This window comes from Leptodactylus fuscus, chromosome 3 (genome assembly GCF_031893055.1).
Source record: "Leptodactylus fuscus isolate aLepFus1 chromosome 3, aLepFus1.hap2, whole genome shotgun sequence".
NCBI classification, from domain to species: domain Eukaryota; kingdom Metazoa; phylum Chordata; class Amphibia; order Anura; family Leptodactylidae; genus Leptodactylus; species Leptodactylus fuscus.
In genome coordinates, this window is record NC_134267.1 from 221,647,473 (window position 1) to 221,663,249 (window position 15,777).

Consider the following 15,777-nt stretch of genomic DNA (forward strand, 5'->3'; position numbering starts at 1 on the left):
ATAAAACATAGTGTAGAATACTGTCAGGGCTCCTAGGAACCTATCTATAAAACATAGTGTAGAATACTGTCAGGGCTCCTAGGAACCTATCTATAAAACATAGTGTAGAATACTCTTAGGGCTCTTAAGAACCTATCTATAAAACATAGCAGATTTTGGAATCTGGTTTTGATGCTGATTCTAAAAATCTAAGTACTCCACAATCTGACTTCTATACATTTCATTAGGAGCTTCAAGTAGAATCCGCCTGAAGAGTAGGAGGATGCTACTTTTTATCGCTAGCGGGCTGAAAAATTCATCTAGCAGAAAAAAAGCTGCCTAATTTTTGGGGGCAGATGTCAGTCAGTATTTGGAGGTGATTTTGAGGCAGAAACAAGCATTATACTGTGTGAGAATCAGGGGGCAGTCAAAATCAAGTTATGGGGTCTTATCGTACCTGGTGGCAGCAGTTGTAGTAACAGAGCCAGCGGTATTAGAAACTGTGCCCCAATGATACCAGTAGTAGCAGGGCCGGCAGTAATACATGGGGGTAAGTATACCCTGATGCACATAGCGCTATGTATGTATATATATATATATATATATATATATATATATATATATATATACACATATATATATATACATATATATACACATATATATATATATATATATATATATATATATATATATATATATATATATATATACACACACACACACACACATCAATCTTTTCTATGGACATTGCTTGAACCACAGCTCCCTCCAGCTCGTCTCCATCTTGGAGTGTACTGAGGAGTCTTGTTGTCCCCACACAGAAGTCTATGGGAGTGTGAGGAAGAGGAAGTGTAGAGAGGAGGTGAGGCTGGTCAGGTGCAGGCCGCAGTGAGGAGGCGCTCGCCCTCCCGCCTCCCCGGCCTTCCTCCTCCCTCTCTCCCAGGCTGCAGTGCGCAGGAGGAGGAGGCGGTGTAGTAGTAGCAGCACTTGGGCCGCAGCTCTCCTCCTCGCCATGTTGCAGTGACTCGGGCCTCCAGCAGCTTCTACTCTCCGTCTATGCGGCCCGAGCCTCGCTCTGGAGCTGTCACCGAACCAGGCGGTGAGTAAGCGGTGCGCACCGTAAGTGAGCCCGGGGATCCGGGAGGACGGGGTAGGCCGCACTGGGCCCGGCATGTTAGGGGAGGGGGCAGGCTGGTAGTGTGTAAGAAAGCCCGGGAGTGTGTAGTTCATGGAGTGGAGGGGCTGTATTGTGAGGAGGGGTCGGGGAGGGCAGCCATTACTGTACGTGCCGCGTGTGGGGCTGCCATTAATACTTTGTGGCCTGCATGGCATGTAGTGAGGAGGGGGCCCCTGGGCAGCTTAGGGGTGGCGACTGGCAGGAGGGTAGGGGGCTCTCTGCTTCAGGGTAATGACTGGGTACAAAGTTACTTCTTCCCAGTATGGGCTATGGAGTGGACAAAGAATCGGTGCGGGGCCACATGTAGGAAGACGCATTGTCTGCTGGGAACTTCTGACTTGCCATTTTTGGGGGGCACATGGTCTTGTTGGCAGGGACTTCTTTGGTGGACGGGTTGCCTGACCTAAAACCTCTGAGGGCATCTTGTGCGCTTGGGTTGCCTAAGGCCTTCTTTGGGTGCGCCTCTAGTGGACGAGTCTACTAGCCTGAGGTCGTCCTTAGAGGGGAATGTCTTGTGTTTGGACCTGAGGGGGTGCATTGTGTATAGTGCACCAGCCTGGGGGTGCATTGTGTATAGTGCACCAGCCTGGGGGTGCATTGTGTATAGTGCACCAGCCTGGGGGTGCATTGTGTATAGTGCACCAGCCTGGGGGTGCATTGTGTATAGTGCACCAGCCTGGGGGTGCATTGTGTATAGTGCACCAGCCTGGGGGTGCATTGTGTATAGTGCACCAGCCTGGGGGTGCATTGTGTATAGTGCACCAGCCTGGGGGTGCATTGTGTATAGTGCACCAGCCTGGGGGTGCATTGTGTATAGTGCACCAGCCTGGGGGTGCATTGTGTATAGTGCACCAGCCTGGGGGTGCATTGTGTATAGTGCACCAGCCTGGGGGTGCATTGTGTATAGTGCACCAGCCTGGGGGTGCATTGTGTATAGTGCACCAGCCTGGGGGTGCATTGTGTGTACAGTGCGCCAGCCTGGGGGTGCATTGTGTGTACAGTGCGCCAGCCTGGGGGTGCATTGTGTGTACAGTGCGCCAGCCTGGGGGTGCATTGTGTGTACAGTGCGCCAGCCTGGGGGTGCATTGTGTGTACAGTGCGCCAGCCTGGGGGTGCATTGTGTGTACAGTGCGCCAGCCTGGGGGTGCATTGTGTGTACAGTGCGCCAGCCTGGGGGTGCATTGTGTGTACAGTGCGCCAGCCTGGGGGTGCATTGTGTGTACAGTGCGCCAGCCTGGGGGTGCATTGTGTATAGTGCGCCAGCCTGGGGGTGCATTGTGTATAGTGCGCCAGCCTGGGGGTGCATTGTGTATAGTGCATCAGCCTATTGTGTGTATAGTGCGCCAGCCTGGGGGTGCATTGTGTATAGTGCACCAGCCTGGGGGTGCATTGTGTATAGTGCATCAGCCTATTGTGTGTACAGTGCGCCAGCCTGGGGGTGCATTGTGTATAGTGCATCAGCCTGGGGGTGCATTGTGTATAGTGCATCAGCCTATTGTGTGTACAGTGCGCCAGCCTGGGGGTGCATTGTGTGTATATTGCACCAGCCTATTGTGTGTATAGTGCGCCAGCCTGGGGGTGCATTGTGTATAGTGCATCAGCCTGGGGGTGCATTGTGTATAGTGCATCAGCCTATTGTGTGTACAGTGCGCCAGCCTGGGGGTGCATTGTGTGTATATTGCACCAGCCTATTGTGTGTATAGTGCGCCAGCCTGGGGGTGCATTGTGTATAGTGCACCAGCCTGGGGGTGCATTGTGTATAGTGCATCAGCCTATTGTATGTACAGTGCGCCAGCCTGGGGGTGCATTGTGTATAGTGCATCAGCCTGGGGGTGCATTGTGTATAGTGCATCAGCCTATTGTGTGTACAGTGCGCCAGCCTGGGGGTGCATTGTGTGTATAGTGTGCCAGCCTGGGGGCGCATTGTGTGTATAGTGCGCCAGCCTGGGGGTGCATTGTGTGTATAGTGCACCAGCCTCGGGGTGCATTGTGTGTATAGTGCGCCAGCCTGGGGGTGCATTGTGTGTATAGTGCGCCAGCCTGGGGGTGCATTGTGTATAGTGCGCCAGCCTGGGGGCGCATTGTGTGTATAGTGCGCCAGCCTGGGGGCGCATTGTGTGTATAGTGCGCCAGCCTGGGGGCGCATTGTGCGTATAGTGCGCCAGCCTGGGGGCGCATTGTGCGTATAGTGCGCCAGCCTGGGGGCGCATTGTGCGTATAGTGCGCCAGCCTGGGGGCGCATTGTGCGTATAGTGCGCCAGCCTGGGGGCGCATTGTGCGTATAGTGCGCCAGCCTGGGGGCGCATTGTGCGTATAGTGCGCCAGCCTGGGGGCGCATTGTGCGTATAGTGCGCCAGCCTGGGGGCGCATTGTGCGTATAGTGCGCCAGCCTGGGGGCGCATTGTGCGTATAGTGCGCCAGCCTGGGGGCGCATTGTGCGTATAGTGCGCCAGCCTGGGGGTGCATTGTGCGTATAGTGCACCAGCCTGGGGGTGCATTGTGCGTATAGTGCACCAGCCTGGGGGTGCATTGTGCGTATAGTGCGCCAGCCTGGGGGTGCATTGTGCGTATAGTGCGCCAGCCTGGGGGTGCATTGTGCGTATAGTGCGCCAGCCTGGGGGTACATTGTGTTTATAGTGCGCCAGCCTGGGGGTGCATTGTTTGTATAGTGCGCCAGCCTGGAGGTGCATTGTGTGCACAGTGCGCCGGCCTGGGGGTGCATTGTGCGTATAGTGCGCCAGCCTGGGGGTGCATTGTTCGTATAGTGCGCCAGCCTGCGGGTGCATTGTTCGTATAGTGCGCCAGCCTGGGGGTGCATTGTGTGTATAGTGCGCCAGCCTGGGGGTGCATTGCTGAGACTGGTCACCTTGCTTGGGGGCAACCTGTGGGAACTGTTTGTGTGACTTGGGGTCTTGAGGGGTACCTCATGTCTATAATTTGTATCTCCTCGAGATGTTTGGGACACTTAGGACTATCATTAGGCCTCACTGGCTATCTGGAGGGGCTGAGGGTTCCTGCCTAGACTTGAGCTTATGACCACATATGACTGAAGTGGGACAGAAACCTTCTGACTATTTAGGTTTAGTTGGACCTACTTGGCGTCCATGGTCTCAGATTCTCAGCTAACTGCCATACGGTCAGACACCGGCATTGCTGTAGTTGTTTGCTCACGGTTGTAGGCAACTAACTTGCCCCTTTGGCATTGACACCTTGATCAAACCTGAAATAAACCATGTCTGTTATGAGGATCCTACATGAATCTCCTGTCTTCTGATGGCTGACAACCTCATGGCCACCATTACTGCTCCCACACAGGTTGTCACTCTGCTTTCACCCTGACTCCTTATCTGCCTGGTTGTAGTTAGCAGAGCGGTATAATATTGCATAAATAAGCAGGAGTCTGGGAAAGCAGAATGTCTACCGCTGTAGTAGTTTGATGACCACCCAGCTTTTCCAGAATGGGATGAGCGAAAGGCCTAACATAAGGAACATTCCTACGTCTAGAGACGTCTTGGTCACATCACAGCGGTGTATGCCGAGTAAACAATGTACTCAGGAAAGCGATTCCTCCTCTGCCTTCCTGTTCTAGCGGCTCCACCATTCGTGAAGGCGCACAAGAGCGGACCTTCTAAAGCGACCTGTGACTGCCCAGCCCTACAACTTCCAGCGTGGCCTCCTGGGGGTTGTAGTTCTACAACTGTAGAGTCACAGGAGGTAGATCACCATTATGAGGGATCCGCTAATGTCCGAAATTCTATTAGTATGGCTAGCCTTATACTTTGGTCAGCTGTCGACCGAAGGCCCCCAACACCCTCCCCAAACACATGCATGGTCGAGTTTGGTCAAATGTTCTGAATGGGAGAGGGGAGTAGCTGCTGTGACCTTTACTGGGGTCTTACTCAACCATTTTGGTCTCAAGGGGAATATGTTGAACTTAACCTGCCCGATCCTTACCTCCTCTGATCTCTGCTATACGCCTATACTCCATTAAAGGGATAAAAACAAGTTACCCACTTATGGCGATACTTGGGGCGGATGGAGTGGTGGGTCCTGACTGTGTTCCCCCCACTCTATTCACTTCAGTGGGGTTTGCCGGATTAGGCTGGGCTGTATTTTGGCTAGTTCTGGCGGTCCCCATTGAAATGAATGGATTGGTGGTGCCCAGTTCTGAGCAGCCACTCGGTGCAAACCACCCCAGTTTTGATGATCGTCCGGGAGTCCCGGTGGGTAACTTGTATTTGACGTCTAGTGTCCTCAATCCCTTTAATACATGTAAATACAGGCAGGTACATCTGCGCCGCCCACGTGCGCTAACAATATCCGAGTCGTCTTTGGCTACCTTTAGGGTGGATTCACATATGGCGTAACTTTACACCACGCTGCCAAATTTCCATGTCTTTTGGGATTGAGATGCAGATTTCTTGCAAAGGGCGAACTCTGCAGCCAGTCTGTGGCAAGTACGTATGTAAAACTTTAAGCGAATCCACCTCATGTACTTACATTCTGGGCTCCGGGGTCTTGTCCAGCCCTGAGCAAGGCAGACAAGGAAGATACAGATTTTCCATTACACAGTTGTGTCTGTGAGGTGAAGCACAATTGAGGGGGTGGAGGAGGGGAGCGGGTGTTTAACTCTTTGTGTAATTAAGTAGAGGGGAGAAGATTTGCCCTGCACGTCCTGTTTACTTCTTCAGCTATTCAATGGTGGCAGAAACTTCTTTTTTTTTTCGGTGCGTTTGCTTGCAGTGTCGAACAAAGGATAGTGACTGATCCCCGCCTGTAACACCTAGGGAGCCGTGTAACCTATAGGTGTGTATTTAGAGCGTGAATGGAAACCGAAGAACCCCGGGGAAGTTTACACCGACCTATAAATGTCATATACATGTTACCACGAGACCTGCAAGGTAACCTCTAACCACTGACCAACCAGGAATTTCTTTCTCGACAACCTTTGGCTTTTCAGCTGTTGCAAAACTACTCCTCCCGGCGTGCTCGGAGACTGCAAGGGAATGCTGAGCATTGTAGTTGTGGAACCACCAGTTCAAGACGACTTCCCCGTACCCCTAGAACTTCTCTTTTGGATATGACGAACCTCTTGCAGGACATTGGTCATTTGTTTAGTGCACTTTTGCACAGGCTTGCGTGCAGATGCAGTAAAGCAAACAATGGCCGCCATATGAAACAAATGTCGGAGGTCACGCCTTTGTGTCTTGGGGTCTCTAACTGCGGAGTACACAGGTCACCAGGTAGAATAAGGTCTGGGGTGATGGCTCCCAGCTATTATAATGCATAGGACCTGTGCAGGATACTGTCTGGGTGTTTGTGTTTTTCCCTCCGTACGTGCCAACACGGTGGCTCAGTGGTTAGCCTTGCAGCGCTGGAGTCCTGGGTTCGAATCCCGCCAGGAACAACATCTGCAAGGAGTTTGTTTGTTCTCTTCTTTATTTCCCTCTTCCCTTTGATAACACATGCACACTCAAACAACCCGAGCATGCATGTGTATAGGGGCAGCAGGTAGGAGGGGGAGAGCTCTCGCTGAAACAAGCCTTCAGCCCACAGACCTCTAAAGTGTATGGACACCGAGTGGTGCCAGGGGTGTCTGCTAGCTACTTGTACCCCTCCCTACAAATCCAGGTGGTCACTCCACGTATATGGTCACAATATACACTATGGCTGGCTCAGGATAGTCCATTCTACCCGGTCACTATGGTTTGTTGAGGGCGACCTATATCCTCTTGACTTTTTGTAGTCCACTGTCTCTCTCGGGAATGAATTAGTCCCTCCAGTTTTGGGCCCAAGCTAAATCAGCAGTCCATTGGTGGCCATACACCTTAAAGGTGATTTTGCTGATAGAGCCCCATATATGCGTGCATAGCCTTTAAAAAGGCTATTCAGGCACCGTAAATGTTATATTAAACTACCCTCCCGTTTGAAAATAATAACTTAAAAAAGAATGTTCTCTACTTACGGAACGTGGACCCTGGGCGGGCATTCTGGGTGTGTCTTCATCTTCTTCCCCGCCTCTTCTTCCTCTGACGTCTTTGGGTCCCGTCCTCCTCCGGCGCTTGCTCGCGGACACTGATAAAAAAAATAAAATAGCCCGGGCGCATGCGCAGTAGCCGTAGTAGAAGCCGCGTGCTACTGCGCATGCGCCTGGGCTATTTTTTTTATCAGTGTCCGCGAGCAAGCGCCGGAGGAGGACGGGACCCGAAGATGTCAGAGGAAGAAGAGGCGGGGAAGAAGATGAAGACACACCCAGAATGCCCGCCCAGGGTCCACGTTCCGTAAGTAGAGAACATTCTTTTTTAAGTTATTATTTTCAAACGGGGGGGGGGGGGGGGGTAGTTTAATATAACATTTACGGTGCCTGAATAGCCTTTTTAAAGGCTATGCACGCATATGTGGGGCTCTATCAGCATGATTTTGCTGATAGAGCCCATTTAAAGGGGTTGTTCAGGAATTATAAGACACCGAAGAGCCGCAAGAAAAGGTGTAAAAGCCGCAACAGAATGTAGGCATTCTGTTGTGAGGAGCCCCTAAACAAACATGATGTATACATTAGCGTCAATGGGAACGGATAGGAGATGAAGGGGTCTTTGTCTGTTACTTTGCTCCAGTTAATGTCCGTTGCTGTTATCCTATATATCACAACATAGGATGACAACAATGACATTACATCCTACGTAATGTGAATGTAGCCTTAGATTACTGAGCAATGATCACTATGTAATACTCCATCTCTCCTGCGGAGGTGCTGTGGTAATACTGAACACTTGTTTCTGGGTCTTCAGTTACTGGGGGACCTGGGACCAGCTTTAGTCAGTCGCGGGCCCCTTAACATAAAGGATTGTCTAAGGCGTATATGACTTGGGTTGTGTTTTATTTACCATGTTGTAAAATCCCGTGTGGTCCAGTCACGTTCAAGGACAAGACATAGAGTAACTTCTTTAAGCTTTATATTAGTTTCTCAGGAAGTTTTTCAGCAGTTTTACGAGACGGCTTCCTGTCGTTTTTATCTCTTGAGTCATTACGTGCTGTACTTGTGTGCGGTCTGTGTATCTCTGGCTTAGTCTGTGTGTTATTGTAGCTGTGGGCAGATTCACAGCCTGGGATCCCATGGCTTTTCGGGTTTTTGCATTGCTTGCTATGTATACCTGGTCTGCCGCACTGGCACGCTTGTGTAACATCAGCTCTACCTCTGTCAGCTCTTTTTTCTTTGGCGCCCTGGTGATCTTCTTGTAAGGCAGAAGTTGTTGTGTGCAGAATATGTGCATCACTTCCTCCACATCTGGCAGTGGGTGCTGACGGTAAAGCAGATCTGAGAGGTTGCGATCCCGGTGATTCAGAGTCTAAACTATTTTCACTCCACTCTGTGTAGCGTGCAACTAAAAAAAATAATTGTACAGAAGGTCGACTGTATGGGCCAGACCCCGTCACCCTTCGCGTGTATAGAAGGATTTTATTTTTAATTGTATTTTTTAAACATTTTTATTTTTTCTGGATTTACTCTTTAGCTGGTCTTAACAAGTTTAGCTTCAGCATGAGCTAATCTTAAGACACTTCCCCCAGATTCTAGTTGAGTCTAACTTTAGATTTCTGGGCTGGTTCTGACCCTCATGTGATCAGAATTGGCAACCGAGTCAATCAGAGTCGTTGTCCTCCTCCTCCTCTGTCATCTTCTCCCGAGTCGTAGTAGTCTTCTCCTGGGTCATCCTCCTCCTTCTCCGTTGTCTCCTCCAGGGTCTTCATTGTTGTCGTCCTTCTTCTCTGTCATCTTCTCCTCCTCCTCCTCCCGGGTCGTCGTTGTCTTCTCCTCCCATGTCCTCGTCGTCTTCTCCTCCCTGGTCGTTGCCGTCGTCGTCTTCTCTTCCTCCTCCCGGGTCGTCGTCTTCTCTTCCTCCTCCCGGGTCGTCGTCGTCTTCTCTTCCTCCTCCCGGGCCGTCGTCGTCTTCTCTTCCTCCTCCCGGGTCGTCGTCGTCTTCTCTTCCTCCTCCCGGGCCGTCGTCGTCTTCTCTTCCTCCTCCCGGGCCGTCGTCGTCTTCTCTTCCTCCTCCCGGGCCGTCGTCGTCTTCTCTTCCTCCTCCCGGGCCGTCGTCGTCTTCTCTTCCTCCTCCCGGGTCGTCGTCGTCTTCTCTTCCTCCTCCCGGGTCGTCGTCGTCTTCTCTTCCTCCTCCCGGGCCGTCGTCGTCTTCTCTTCCTCCTCCCGGGCCGTCGTCGTCTTCTCTTCCTCCTCCCGGGCCGTCGTCGTCTTCTCTTCCTCCTCCCGGGCCGTCGTCGTCTTCTCTTCCTCCTCCCGGGCCGTCGTCGTCTTCTCTTCCTCCTCCCGGGCCGTCGTCGTCTTCTCTTCCTCCTCCCGGGCCGTCGTCGTCTTCTCTTCCTCCTCCCGGGCCGTCGTCGTCTTCTCTTCCTCCTCCCGGGCCGTCGTCGTCTTCTCCTCCCTGGTCGTTGCCGTCGTCGTCTTCTCTTCCTCCTCCCGGGTCGTCGTCTTCTCTTCCTCCTCCCGGGTCGTCGTCGTCTTCTCTTCCTCCTCCCGGGCCGTCGTCGTCTTCTCTTCCTCCTCCCGGGCCGTCGTCGTCTTCTCTTCCTCCTCCCGGGCCGTCGTCGTCTTCCTCCTCCCGGGCCGTCGTCGTCTTCTCTTCCTCCTCCCGGGCCGTCGTCGTCTTCTCTTCCTCCTCCCGGGCCGTCGTCGTCTTCTCTTCCTCCTCCCGGGCCGTCGTCGTCTTCTCTTCCTCCTCCCGGGCCGTCGTCGTCTTCTCTTCCTCCTCCCGGGCCGTCGTCGTCTTCTCTTCCTCGTCCCGGGCCGTCGTCGTCTTCTCTTCCTCCTCCCGGGTCGTCGTCGTCTTTTCCTCCTCCTCCTCCCGGGTCGTCGTCGTCGTCTTCTCCTCCTCCTCCTCCCGGGTCGTCTTTTCCTGGGTCATTCTCCTCTGTTGTCTCCTCTCGGGTCATCATCGTCGTCTTCTCCCGGGTCGTCGTACTCCTCCGTCTTGATCATCTTCTCCCTAGTCGTCGTCGTCCTCCGTCGCGTCTTCTCCTGCGTCATCTCGTACCATGTTTACATGTACTACTGATCCAGAGTTAAAAACAAGCCTGGAAACCCAAGGGTTGACCCTAACAGACCCCAGGTGATATAACAGTCCCTGGATAACCTCTAAAAAGGACACCTTTTTTTTTTTAAAAAAAAAATTATTAGTCATCTTTGTAAATTATCCTGATTTTTTTTTTTTTTTTTATATAAATTGCCTCCTGTCTTGATCTACCCTCTTGTCTTGCTAACCCACATACAGTTGAAAAGGGTCGATCGATTAGGCTCTGATCACTGACAGTAAGTTTTAAATTCCTCTTCAGCGCCCTCACAGGAGAATTAAAGCACTGCACCATTGTCATTGAAATGAATGGACTGGAAAAGGACAGGTCCTCTAGAGTCTCTTTGTAGTCACTCTTGCTTGTAAATGAACCTCCTGATCTGGGGACCCCTCTATTAAAGAGGCCTCCTGAGATTTGACTCTTTATGACCCCGGTGGGGGGTCCTGACACCTGGGACTCCCACAAATCAACTTCTAACAATGGGGCTGAGCCGCAGTACCAAGCACAGCCCCTATGCCATGTACAGCGCTGTGCTAGATATTCAATGAAGAGTTTGCAGCCTCGCCCCAATTCCTGTAGTCTCTTCCAATAGCTTAAATGGGTCGGGGTACCGGGTGCCGAATTCACACCGATCAGAGGTATTTAACCCTTTTAACATCAAAGCTTGTCCCCTTTTGTTCTCGGGAACGAGCCATTGTCTTGCAGAGGTGTCTAGCTGTGGCTTTGTTCCCTCTCAGAAGACATGCATCCTTGGCCTGTTGCTGCTTGCTTACCCTTAGAGGTGTAGTCTGTGCTGTAATACACAGCTGCAGGCCGCCGTCTGTCAGGGGAGTGGGATATCATAGGAGCTATATGTGTTATTTATAGCCTGCAGACCCTCCTTTCATCCTGAAATCCAGACATATATATATATATATATATATATATATATATATATATATATACACACACACACACACACACACACACACACACACACACACACACACACACACACACACACACACACACACACACACACACACACACACACACACACACACGGCAAATGCAAACAAATAAGACCCCTTTTTACTAAACGACCCATTGTACCGCACACACTGTAATAAAGCCGCTATAGTCGACAGCCTAATGCATGTCCAGACAGCCGCCGCATCAAAGTGAAGATCACAATGTGCTTTGCAACAAGGAAACCCGGCGTGGGGCTTGACACAATAAAGGAGGCCGATGCGAGGAGCTGGCGGAGGATGGTCGTCTGTGCAAAGAAGGGCCTTATATTAGAAAGCAGCTCGGAGACTCGGCTTTGTTTGTTTCCGAGCACAACCCAAAAATAGCTAGGCACCGATTCCCTGCGGGGTTATTGCCATTCAAGCCGCAGGGTACACCTCTTATGTTTCCAAAACAGAGCACCTGTGATCTCTGTGCCATACCTTGTGCGTGCAGGATGGGTGCCGTATACCCGGCTTCTAGGCCAAATTTATATACCGTCGTTTTACAACCGTTTCAGAATAAAAGCTCGCCCTTAACCCCTTCCGCCACTGACTTTTATTTTCACTTTTGGAGAGCCATAATTTAAAAAAAAAAAAAGTGTATTATTTATTTTATTTTCATTATTTTTTTTTTTTTCTTGGACCGTTCCCCTTTTAATTTACAGATACATCCACATTGACCTTGCAGTGGGACTTGAGCCCTGATGATTCCCCTCAACCAGGGGGTAGACAATCTTCGGCACTCCGGCCCTGATAAGACTACAACTCCCAGCATGCATACTTGCTCTGCCGCTCTTGGAACTCCAATGGAAGTCACTAGAGCATGTTGGGAGTTGTAGTTTACAGCAGCTGGAGAGCCAAAGGTTACTGACCCCTGCTCTAAATTGAGCGGTGACTCCTGTCCCTTCCCTCTATGATGTGTTCATGACCTATTATGGGATTTGGGACAACCAACTTACATGACAGTGTCTAGCCGACATCTATCCCTCCTGACTCCGCTTCAGCGCTCTAAAGGCGGAGTAGGGACTTGGTGGCAACGGTGGCATATCTCCCTATAGTAAAAGGTTTTTATGTGTTGTAATCCAGCTGCTTGGGCGTTTTAAGTCTGACATCTGCCATTGAAATAGGGACCCGAAGTTAATAACTTTAGGATAGGATCTCTTTAAAGGTCCTATCAATGGATACCTTACTCTCTCTCCTTACAACATAGGAATAGCCTTAAGAAAGTCTATTCTTCTCCTACCTTTAGATGTCTTCTCCGCGCCGCCGTTTGGTAGAAATCCTGATTTTCTTCGGTATGCAAATGAGTTCTTTCACAGCACTGGGGGCGGTCCCAATGCTGCGAGAGAACTCTCCAGCGCCGCCTCCATCTTCTTCAGGAACGTCCTCTTCACACATCTTCTTCCGGCTGTGGCTTCAATCTGCTAGGCCACGTGCAGAGCCGACTGCGCATGCCCGGGCCACAAGAAAATTGGTCGCTTACACCGAGCAGACATTTTCTTGTGACCCGGGCATGCACAGACGGCTGTGCCCGAGGCCTAGAAGATTGAAACCCAGGACAGATGAAGATGTGTGAAGAGGCCGTTCCTGAAGAAGATGGAGGTGGCGCTGGAGAGTTCTCTCACAGCATTGGGACCGCCCCCAGTGCTGCGAGAGAACTCATTAGCATACAGGCGAAAACCAGAATTTCTACCGAACGGCAGCGCGGAGAAGACATCTAAAGGTAGGAGAAGAATAGCCTTTCTTAACCCCTTCCCGACATGCGCCGTAATAGTACGGCGCGTGTCGGGTCTGTAACTATGGCGACCGCCCGGGAGCCGGGCGGCCGTCATAGCCGCCGGGTGTCTACTGCTTCAAGCAGTAGACAACCAGCTCTAATGCCTCCGATCGGAGGCATTAACCCCTCCGGCGCTGCTGTCAAAGGCGCCGGAGGCGCCATCTTCCCAGCGGCGCATGGGCGCCGCCATTTTGGCAGGGATCGCCGGCTCCTGGAGCATGCTCCAGGGCCGACCCCCCGTTGCCATGACAGCCGGGAGCCTTGTTAAGGGCTCCCAGCCAGTCTGCAAATTCTCTCTTTTGCAGGCTGGTGTATACAGCCTGCAAAAGAGATGATGCTTTTTTGCAATGCATTGCAATGCATTAGCATTGTAATGCATTGCATTAGTGATCAGACCCCCTGGGGTTCAACACCCCTAGGGGGTCTAATAAATGCAAAAAAAAAATAAAAAAAAAAGTAAAAAAAAATATAAAAAAATATAAAAAGTATTAAAAGTTCAAAGTATATGTGAAACATATACATGTTAGGTATCCCCGCGTCCGAAATCGCCCGCTCTACAAATCTCTACAAATATTTTTCCTGTTCGGTAAACGCCGTAGCAGGAAAAATAGTCAAAAGTGCCAAACCGCCGTTTTTTCACTGTTTTAATTCTGCTAAAAATTTGAATAAAAAGTGATCAAAGCAATAACATTTCCCGAAAATGGTAGAACTAAAAAGTACACCCGGCCCCGCAAAAAAAGACGCCCTATGCATCCCCGTACACCTATGTATAAAAAAGTTACGGCCGTCGGAATATGGCGACTTTTAGAAAAAAAATTTTTTAACACCGTTTTGGAATTTTTTTTAGGGGTCAAAATGTAAATAAAACCATATAAATTTGGTATCCCCGAACTGTACCGAAACACAGAATATAGGGGACATGTCATTTTGGCTGCACAGTGAACGCCATAAAACCAAAGCCCGTAAGAAAGTCGCAGAAATGCATTTTTTCTTCAAATCCACCCCATTCTGAATTTTTTTCCTGCTTCCCAGTACATTATATAGAATAATTAATGGTGGCATCATGAAGAAAAAATTGTCCCGCAAAAATTAAGACCTCATATGACTCTGGGAGCGGAGAAATAAAAAAGTTATGGGGTTTAGAAGGAGGGGAGTCAAAAACGAAAAAAGAAAATCAAAAAATGCCATCGGCGGGAAGGGGTTAAGGCTATTCCTACGTGTTATCGAGGGGAAAAAAAGGGTATCCAATGATAGGATACCTTTAAGGGGGTCCTTCACTTTCTAATATTGATGGAGACCATCAGTATCAGATCTGCAAGTGTCTGACAGCAGAGACCCCCGCAGGTCATTGTGGCTCCCGATCATCTTTACATACTGGGAACCACACTGCACATGATTTGTGGTGGCGGCTTTAGGTACTGCAGCTCATTGGAGTCTATGGGACAGCACTGCAGTACCTAAAGCCATTACTGTGCAGCTGCTGTTATTTACAGAGAGGGCAGCATATGGGTCTCGGACAACCCCTTTAAGGGTTGACATGTTAGATTTGTGTTCTCCTCACTGGATGCTGTGAAATCTGAGCGATGGATGTCCTGCACGTGGCGTTACTACCTCCAGGTCTCCTGTCTGTGACTGATTCTTCCCCTATAGAGGAATGTTCTCTTATCGGCATTGATAAGATCTGGCTTTGGCTGGGGGTCTCTAGCGTTCCTCCGCGTCTTGTGACCCTCTGGCAGAGCAGCCCTTGTTTTTTTGCTTGCCTGTATATTGTCTTATTGTCATTATAAGAATGCAGGTTTCTTTCTCTTACTTTGGGTCCTTTCCAGCGTCTCGGCACTTCCCTTTCCTAGCTAACGTTACATATTTTTGGGGACGTTGACTATTTGTTACGGGCATTGTGCCCTCCTCCTGCAGTAAAGCGACCGCACGTGTAAACACTTTCTGGCAGCCTATTGTCCTGCTAAGAAATGACCTTGGCTAATATTGTGTACGGGTGACGTCCGACTAACAAAATATTAGGACACAATGTCGAGCTGTTATTGGGACAGATTGTCACATACACCGTATGTAGGATCTATTCTGGCTTTCTGTATTGCTTCATGCATGGAGGATCGTCGTCCTCGGCAGATGGTCGGTGTCTTTGCTATTCGATGCATGAACATTCTTAAAGGAGTCGTACAGTAATGTTGGATGCAACTCTGCAACTCCTACCTGTCCTTGACCCACTTCTGCCCCATCGGGACAATAGCAAGGATGCCTATAGGGAAGAGGTTGTCACCGTATAGATGGCTTTTCCCAAAAACACATGGGATAGCCAACAAGATTCTGATCATGTGAACCCGCACCGATCACAAGTACTAGGGCGCCCCTGTATGGGGTAGTCCCACATGCTCACTGACACGCTCTTTAGTCTATGGGACTGTCTATGATCCCCATGGATAAGTGATGACTGTTGATCTTGGAATAACTCCTTAAAGGGTTTGTCTGAGTTTAAAGGCATCCTATCATTGGATACTCTTTTTTTCTCCCTAACACGTAGGAATAGGCTTAAGAAAGACTATTCTTCTCCTACCTTTAGATGTCTTCTCCGTGCCACCGTTCAGTAGAAATACCGGTTTTCTTCGGTATGCAAATGAGTTCTCTCGCAGCACTGGGGGCGTCCCCAATGCTGCGAGAGAAATTTCCAGCGACGCCTCCATCTTCTTCAGGAATGGCCTCTTGCTGTGTCTTCTTCCATCCTAGGTTTCAATCTTTCAGGCCTTGGGCAGAAC

General features: G+C 50.2%; 1 protein-coding gene across 4 annotated transcripts in view; it reads left to right on the plus strand.

Moving 5' to 3' along the window:
* Window positions 1-937: 937 nt before the first annotated feature.
* Window positions 938-15,777, plus strand: part of PUM2 (pumilio RNA binding family member 2) — a 42,389-nt gene continuing 27,549 nt past the window's right edge. For all 4 annotated transcript variants that reach the window (XM_075269186.1, XM_075269187.1, XM_075269188.1 and 1 more), the window contains exon 1: window positions 938-1,081. The gene's annotated coding sequence lies outside the window, so the exon portion shown is untranslated. The remainder of the gene's footprint in view (window positions 1,082-15,777) is intronic.